This window comes from Arachis duranensis, chromosome 4 (assembly GCF_000817695.3).
Source record: "Arachis duranensis cultivar V14167 chromosome 4, aradu.V14167.gnm2.J7QH, whole genome shotgun sequence".
Lineage (NCBI taxonomy): Eukaryota > Viridiplantae > Streptophyta > Magnoliopsida > Fabales > Fabaceae > Arachis > Arachis duranensis.
The window spans coordinates 82,244,217-82,253,952 of record NC_029775.3 but is presented as its reverse complement, the minus strand read 5'-3'; positions in this window follow the sequence as shown (position 1 = coordinate 82,253,952).

Below are 9,736 nucleotides of genomic sequence, written 5' to 3'. Positions count from 1 at the left end.
AAATTATTTGCTCTAATGGCAGGGATTGAGATGCTTCTTCCATCAAACTTGGACGTGGGTTTAGTAAAATCACCAAGCATCCTCCTTGCATTATTATTCTTGGGTTCGGCTGCCATCTCCTTCTCTTGTTCGAAAATTTCAGAAAGGTTGCCTCTAGATTGTTGTAATTTAGCTTCTCTTAGTTTCCTCTTCAGAGTCCTTTCAGGTTCAGGATCAGCTTCAACAAGAGTGCTTTTTTCCTTGTTCCTGCTCATATGAAAGAGAAGAGAACAAAAAAAGAAGAGGAATCCTCTATGTCACAGTAAAGAGGATTCTTATTATTAGTAGAAGAATAAAAGAATAAAGAAAGGAGAATCCAAACACAAGGGTAAGGATAGAGGCAGTGATTGGAGATGAAGAGAGGTGAAGAGAAGTGTTAGTAAATGAATAAATAAATAAATAGAAGAAGTTGAGAGAGAATTCAAAAATTAATTTTGAATAGGAGTTAATGATTTTCGAAAATTAAAGATGAGATAGAATTAAAATTAAAATTTAAAACAATTAGTTAATTAAAAAGAAATTTTTTTTTGAAAAAGAGAGAGGTATTTTCGAAAATTAGAGAGGGGAGAGTAGTTAGGTGGTTTTGAAAAAGATAAGAAACAAACAAAAAGTCAAATAATTAGTTGGAAGATATATTAAAATCAAATTTGAAAAGATAAGAAGATAAGAAGTTAGATAAGATATTTTAAAATCAAATTTTTGAAAAAGATAAAATTTTGAAAAAAGATATGATATAAAAGATAGGATAAGATAGATTTAATTTTTAAAGTTAAAATTAATTACTTAACTAACAAGAAACTAAAAGATAAGATTCTAGAATTTGAAGATTGAACCTTTCTTAACAAGAAATTAACAACTTTAAATTTTTGAACCAATCACATTAATTGTTAGCATAATTTTCGAAAATAAAGATAAAATTAAGAAAAAGATTTTTGAAAAGCATTTTTAAAAAGAAAATTTCGAAAAATTAATAAGAAAAATGAAAAAGATTTGATTTTTGAAAAAGTTTTGGAAAGATAAGATTTTAAAATTGAAAATTTGACTTGACTTGTAAGAAACAACTAATTTTAAAAATTTTTCACTAAGTCAACTCAAATTTTCGAAAATTATGAGAAAATTAAGGAAAAGATATTTTTTATTTTTATTTTTTTGAATTTTTAATAATGAGAGAGAAAAACACAAATATGACCGAAAACATAAAAATTTTGGATCAAAATACAAGATGCATGCAAGAACACTATGAATGTCAAGATGAATACCAAGAACACTTTGAAGATCATGATGAACATCAAGAACATATTTTTGAAAAAATTTTTTATACAAAGAAAACATGCAAGACACCAAAATTAGAATTCTTTAATGCTTGGACTCTAACAAACAAAAAATGCATATGAAAAATAACAAAAGATACAAAACAAGAAAACATCAAGATCAAACAAGAAGACTTATCAAGAACAACATGAAGATCATGAAGAACACTATGAATGCATGAATTTTCGAAAAATGCAAGAGATTTTTAAAGCATGCAATTGACACCAAACTTAAAAATTGACTCAAAACTCAAACAAGAAACACAAATTATTTTTTATTTTTATGATTTTATGATTTTTTTTGTGTATTTTATTTTATTATTATTTTTTTATTTTTTTTCAAAAATAATTTTTGGGAAAAACGAAAACAAAGAAAAATTTTGAAAAATTTTTGAAAACTTTTTTTTTGAAAAGAAAATTACCTCATCCGAGCAACAAGATGAACCGTTAGTTGTCCAAACTTGAACAATCCCCGGCAATGGCGCCAAAACCTTGGTGTTATTGCCGGATCAGAAAAGCTTGGCGCTGTTGTTGCACGTAATTGTGATTCAAACAATCCCCGTCAACGGCACCAAAAACTTGGTGGACGAAATTGTGATCATCAACAATGGCTCCAAAAAGCTTGATCTATCCACGAGCTGAGGCTTCTCTTGGAGTTGAACGCCAAGTTGTAACGTGTTTTGGGCGTTCAACTCTGGTTCGTGACGTGTTTCTGGCGTTTGACTCCAGAATGCAGCATGGAACTGGCGTTGAGCGCCAGTTTATGTCATCTAATTACTAATAAAGTATGAACTATTATATATTGCTGGAAAGCTCTGGATGTCTACTTTCCAAGGCCATTGATAGCGTGCCATTTGGAGTTCTGTATCTCCAGAAAATCCATTTTGAGTGCAGGGAGGTCAGATTCCAACATCATCAGCAGTCCTTTGTTAGCCTCCTATCAGAGTTTTGCTCAGGTCCCTCAATTTCAGCAAGAAAATACCTGAAATCACAGAAAAACACACAAACTTATAGTAAAGTCCAAAAATGTGAATTTAGCATAAAAACTAATGAAAACATCCCTAAAAGTAACTAGATCATACTAAAAACTACCTAAAAACAATGCCAAAAAGCGTATAAATTATCCTCTCATCAAGTGGTCAAGCTGGGGGTATTCTTTCAGTGTTGCATACTTCTCTGTAGACGTCCACGAGAGACACCCAAAGGGGGGGTGTAATTGTGATATTTTTTTATTTTTTCTCCATGTCGATCTTCCTTCTTTTTGGATTCTTTGTCCTTATCCCGGGAGGTGAATCCAGATTTCGAGGTCTCTCCTAATCGAGAGTTTTCCTCCATGTTGATATATTTTTCTGCTCATTTTTGTACTTCGTTCAGAGATGTGGGGTACTTTTTTGATATAGATTGGCTAAAAGGTCCCTCTCGCAACCCATTAATGAGGCCCATAATGGCATCCTCTGTTGGTAGGTTCTGTATGTCTAGGCATGTTTTGTTGAATCTTTCCATGTAGTTGCGGAGAGTTTCCCGTTCTCCTTGCCTGATTCCAAATAGACTCGGAGCGTGCTTAGCCTTATATTTTTGGATGGAAAACCTGGCCAAAAACTTCTTAGCCAAGTCATCGAAACTTGAGATGGACCTAGGAGGTAGATTGTCGAACCATCTGATTGCCATCTTTGTTAAATTAGTCGGAAAAGCTTTGCAACAAACTGCATCTGAGGCATCGGTGAGGTACATTCTACTTCTGAAGTTGCTGAGGTGATGGCCGGGATCTGTAGTGCCATCGTATAGTGTCATATCTGGGGCTTTAAAGTCTTTAGGAATTTTGGTATTCATGATCTCTTTGGTGAATGGATCTTGTTCCTTGTGGGAGCTGTCCTCATGAGGGGATCGATTGGCTTTGGTCTTGAGATCGGCTTCGAGTTTTAGGAATTTGTCCTCCAATTTCTGGCGTCGCCTTATTTCCTTTTGTAAGTCTTTCTCAACCTCTCATTGACGTAGAGCGTCTTTCTCAAGTTGTTTTAGACGGTCTTGAAGTATCTCCATGGCTCCGGGTTTGAATTTTTTGTTGTTAAGTTGAGGAGTATCCTCTGGGGTAGTGTCTGCGTTTTTATGCGGTGTTCTATCCTCCAGATCTGAATTATGATTGTTGTCATGGTTGTCTGCCATAGCGATGGGATGACTTCCAGGTTCCCCAGCAACGGCGCCAATGTTTCGAGGGTTACCTGAAACTGTAGGTCGATCTCAGACGAGATCTCCTATGCTAGTCAGAGCTGACGTGTCCGACTGTGCTGGACCTGGTGACAGTGCTGATCCTTCGTCCCCGGAGGGTGGGGGTACCTGCAAGGGACTCCGATGCTTAAGTTAGCAAGGGTATTAAGCAGGTATTAAGTAGAATCAGAGTATGACTTATACCTGGGTGCTCCAGTGTATTTATAATGGTGTAGAGAGGCCTTCCTTAGATAAGATAAGTTAGTTATCTTATCTTATCTTTATCTTCGAGTGAGGTCATCTTATCTTTAAGGGAACCGCCTTCATGTCTATAGGCTTGGGCTGCCCTTGGATTCGGGTCGTGTTCCTCGGTATGGGCCCTTTATTGGGCTTTTTGGGTAGTTTGGCCGAGCTCTTTGAGAAGAGGTCGGATTGTCCTGACCTGAAGATGTCGGTCGCTTTGTCGGTATAACATCCCGGGTCGGACAGCTCGACCCAGGGTATGAACATAAACCCTTGGTATAATTTCAAATCACCATATCTTTTAACTTCGAGCTCAGATCGCCGCACCATTTGCAGTGACGTAACCATGGCATCGAGCTCTACAAAGCCCATAACATTATTCAAGAGGTAAGGCACAAATCCCTTCCAGTTTTTACAACCCTTTATTTCGAAAATATTGAGTAAGGGTGTTGAGATTTTGATCTCTTTGATGTTATAGGATCTAGTTAGCTTGAAGAAAATGCTTAATCTTGCCTCTTTGATCTATGGGTATAGTAAGAATCCTCAACCCATGGTGAATTTATTGAGTATATGTGATTAGTTATTGAGTTTGTATGTGTGGGTGTCTGATGTAAGGATTTATGTTGGTCTAAAATTCCTCAATAAATTGAATCACTTCGTTGCAAGTATAGTCTAGACAAACAATGGATTCTCCATCAAAGTATAATTTTTGGTTGTCCCAAGTTCAACCCAATAAAAATAACCGAGAGTATTAGTTCCGGGTCGTTCTCCCTAAGAATTACAATCGAGTGCTCAATTATTGGTTATGAGTTTCACGGGTTAGATTGATAAAAGTGTAAGAAATTAAAAAGGCAAAAAATTAAATGGCAAGAAATGTAAAATCAAACAACTAAATATAACAACAATTAAAAAGAAGAGGCATTAATGGCAAGGATTGAGAATCAAGGCTTTCTATCCTAGTCATTAATTATCTTACAATAATTACCAAGAGATAAAGCCTATTACATTATCTTCACATCGGAAGAAAGTCAAATATGCTTAGTTAATCGCAATTCATAAGTGTTCCAAGGGTTACCTGAAACTGAAGGTTGATCTCGGACGAGATCTTCTGTGCTAGTCGGTGCTGCTGTGTCCGTCCTGGGAGAATTGGAGATGCTGCTGATCCTTGATCACCGGAGGATGGTGGTACCTGCAAGAGACTCCGATGCTTAAGTTAGCACGTTCTTTAGGCAAGATTTTATGTAGAATCAGGGTATGAGTTATACTTGGGTGCTCCAGTGTATTTATAGTAGTGTTGAGTGACCTCCCTTGAGATAAGTTAGTTATCTTATCTTATCTTTGGTGAGATCATCTATCTTGTGGCTAGCCGCCTTTGAGGTGGGCCGGTCCTTTTGTTTGGGCCTGCTCGGGCCTCTTGTGGAGATGTTGGCCGAGCTCTTTATGGAGAGGTTGGTATAGGCCAACCTTTATAGGAGGTCGGTCACTTCTTGTCTTTAACCCGGGTCGTGTAGTTTGACCCAGGGTATGAACAGTGCCCCTGCTCGAGTTCGATCTTTCCCTTGAGTTCGTGTCTTTAGACTTCGACTCCTTTGAGGAAGTCGTGCTTAAGGATTCGCTTTTGGCTAATCTCCTATGTAACTCCTGATAAGATTACTTCTGCTTGAATGCAAAGCATTTTTTTCTTTTCTCTTTTTAATTGTCTCGCGCGTTGCACTTTTCTTGGGAATGTACAAAGGCTTTAAAGGATCATTTAATTTCTCTTTTGCCGTTTCTTTTTTCCCTCTTTACATTTTATTTTGAAATTAAAGAAAAGGTTTTGACTTTCACTTTCAGTTTCTTCCTCTCTTTCACTTCTTCGCTTTTTGTTTGCTAAACACTTTATGCTTTCTCGATTTCACGCCCCCAAGCTTCCTACCTTCTTTGCTTATGAGCGTTCGTTGGTGCGGATTTTTTGGCGTTGCTGTCTGAGCCTACACTTGTTCCTTATTCTTCGCAGGTTGGTATTCTTCCTTTTCATGCTTCGATAGTCATCTTTATGTATGTTTGTACTGTTGCATGTCTATTTTCTTCATGCAAAGTTTTGATCTTTATTCGGTTTGCTTTGAGAGGGTTGAACCTTTCCGGAAAGATTGCGTCTTTTGTTTTTGATCGAAGTAGAGTTTGTAGGGTTTTTTATTTTTGCGTTGTTTCTGTGTTCCTGTACTATTGTTGCCTCCGAAGGGTGCCCCAGGGCTTTGGTGTTGATTCTCCATTCTTTGCGGGTCCTGGTGTTTCCCTTTTGCTGCCATATCTGACACTTTGTTGAATGTTTCTTTACCATCCTGTTACTGTCTGAGTTGTTTGGTAGTGATTTCTTCTTCTTTTTTCTTACTGTAGGTATAATTCTTATATGTCTACCCGTAGGAATATTGTCGAGATGTCCACAAAAATCCTTGCTGGCATGGCCGACTGGCTGGAATCTATAGTTCTGATGTGTGTTACCGTGGACGATTTGGAGTACTGTGAGAGGCTTAAGAGATTCCATAGGATCTATAGCAATAGAGACGATGAAAAGAATTATGAGCTGTTGTCACCTGACCCTGAGGAGAGGGTCAGTTTTCCCCCATTGACTCAAGGAGAACGCCCCTTCTTTTATGCTTATGACTATTTCTTTTGTTAGCTGAATATCACCCTCCCTTTTACTGCTTTTGAGAACGACCTCTTATGGACTTGCAATGTGGCCCCTTCCCAGCTTCATCCGAACTCTTGGGCCTTTATTAAGATTTTTCAGCTGTTGTGCCAGAAATTAGGTGTCTGACCTTCCATATATCTCTTCCTTTATTTGTTTGTGTTGACCAAGCCTGGAGTAGCCAAGAAAAAGGCTTCTTGGGTCTCATTCCGAGTTACCCAGGGGAAAAAGGTTTTATCTATGTATGATGAGTCTTTTCGGGATTTTAAGAACTACTACTTTAAAGTCCGAGCTATTGAGGATGTCCACCCTTTCTTTATAGATGAGAATGACGAGCCAACTTTTCATTTGTGTTGGCAAAAAGATATAGTAGCAACTAAGTATTCTTGGGAGAGTTTGGATGAGGTTGAACAGGCCTTTGTGAGTGTCTTAGAGGAGCACTTGGGGGAACCTCCTCATTTGGACACTAAGAGGGTTCTGGGAGATCCTTCCCTCCTCCGTGCAGAGCTTGGTATCATCCAACTTCTTTCTGATTATTTTCTTTTATTGCCTTTTCCGATCTTGTCTAATACTTTTTCTGGTTTTTTTCCAGAGATTGTTAAATCTTCTGATTCTATGAAGGCCGTTTGTAGGGCTAAGAAGGCGACGGCTGCACAAAACTTGACGACAAAGACCTCGGGAGAAGGGTCTTCTCAGGTGCCTCTAAAGAAGCCGACTTCTGACACTGTTGGGCCGAGGAAGATCATCCCGACACCACAAGTTTGGGTGACTCCGTCTAACCCTGTTCTTCCGACCTCTGGTGCTACCTACTCTCTTATTGCTGCTGGTCCTCCACCAAAGAAGCAAAAAACTATTGGTACTTATGATCTGAATAGAAAAGATTTTGATGACGTGGGTTTTGCTACTGAGGTGATAGGTCCTCATGGCAAAATTTTTTTGGATGACGTGTCCATCCTTCATCATCTGGATTTTATTACCAGTAATAGTGTTCAAATGGCCAACATGGGTGCGGCCTTATCTCGTGTGGTCCGGGATTCTCCAATTCATGCGACTAAGGCCTTTATGAAAGATGCTAAGTCTAAATTTGATAGAATTAAGGGTTTGAAGGATGAGCTTGTTGCTAGGGTGGCTAAGTTGGAGTTAGATGTGGAGAGGGAGAAGTCCCGAGCTACTGCTACTGAGGCAGCTACAAACCTAGCTGAAGAAACGGCAAAAAAATACAAGGATAGCTACACCCGTACATATGGCGAGCTGCTGGAAGCCAGGGAGAGGCTTCAATTTGCCCAGGCTGATTACGCCGAGCTCTAGGGTCATATGGTGGACAGTGTGACTGATGCATATGAGAATTTGAGGGCTCAGATCCGGGTTCTTACCCCTGAGCTTGACCTTACTTCATTCAGTCTAGACAATGTAGTGGACGATGGCAAGATCGTGCCTGCCCCAGATGATGAAGATGAGGGTCCTCCTTAATTTTGCTATGTTTAATCCTCTCTTATTACCATTCAATGCCGTGATATGTGTGTTAAGTGATTTCAGGGATTACAGGGCAGGAATGGCTCAGAGGATGGAAAAGAAGTATGCAAAAGTGGAAGGAATACAAGAAACTGAAGGAATTGCCAAAGCTGTCAGCCTGACCTCTTCGCACTCAAATGGTCATAACTTGAGCTACAGAGGTCCAAATGAGGCGGTTCTAGTTACGTTGAAAGCTAACGTCCGAGGCTTCGATTTGATATATAATTTGCCATAGTCACCGTACAGCTAGGCGACGTGAACGCATGCTCCACGCAGACGCGTCCTCCACGCAAACGCGTCGCAGTGACGAAAATCAGCGTGTTTGATTTCATAACCAGTGAATTCTAGGCTATTTTTGACCCAGTTCTCGGTCCAGAAAACATATTAGAGGCTATAAAGTTGGGGAATGCATCCATTCATTTTTGAATAATTGATACAACATTCACAATTCACTTTTCATAATTTAGATGTAGTTTTTAGAGAGAGAGGACCTTTCCTCTCTCTTAGGTTTTAGGAATTAGGATTTCTCTTAGTTTTAGGATTTAGGATTATTTCTTCTTCATCACAGGTTCAACGTTCCTTTTATTTATTTTTCCAATTTAGTTTATGAACTCTTTATGTTTAGATTTGAATATTCTATTTAATATAATTTGAGGTATTCCAGATATATGATTGTTTTATTTTATTTATGTTATGGATGCTTTCGATTTATCCAAATTATTTTCATTCAAATAGATTTTCTTCCCCTTGGGCTTTGGTTGAGTAACTGGTAACACTTGAGTTATCAAACTCCTTGTGATTGATAATTGTTATCTTTGCTAATTGATTTGAATTCTAATAACTCTAGTCTTTTCCATAGGAATTGACTAGGACCTGAGGAATCAAATTGATTCATCCACTTAACATACCTTTATAGTTAGAGGGTGACCAAGTGGGAGCAAAAGCCAATTCTCATCACAATTGATAAGGATAAGTAGGATAGGACTTCCAATTCTCATACCTTGCCAAGAGCTTTATTAGTTATTATTTTAACGACTTGTTATTTCACATTATCTATTTCCTATTTCAAAAACCCAAAAATATATCTTTTTCCATAACCAATAATAAAACACACCTCCCTGCAATTCCTTGAGAAGACGACCCGAGGTTTAAATACTTCGGTTATTTATTTTTATTGGGCTTTCTTAAGTGACAAACAAAACTTTTGTACAAAAGGGTTCTCTGTTGGTTTAGAAACTATACTTACAACGTGATTATATTTTTAAAATTCTTTACCGATAGAAAATTCAATCATCACCGACCTCTTGGTAATCGAGCGATGAATTTTTGTGTTTCATGAGCTTAGATTAATGCGTCTTGGTTGGAAACTTTTCAGGGGATCGATAACTTTTATTCAAATAAGAATGAGATAAAAACATAAATAAAATTACGAATATACAAGTGCCTACCGTTCTAGGTCGGGTAATTTGGTAGATCTTGGCCTGGCGCATCGTTAAAAAACCTTTTCAGGAAAAAGAGTGCACCTTGACCTGAGACCTTTACTCTTCTTTAACTATAGTACCTTCTTAGGTTATAGGCATGCCATGACCCTGGTAGCTCTTGCCCCTCGAGGTCTGACACCTTGTAGTAACCTTTTCTCCAGTATTTCTATAACTCGGTAAGGTCCTTTTCAGTTAGCTGCTAGCTTCCCTTCTCCTGATCGACCTGTTCCAATGTCATTTCGGATTAAGATGAGATTGTTGTTGGCGAAGCTTCGCTG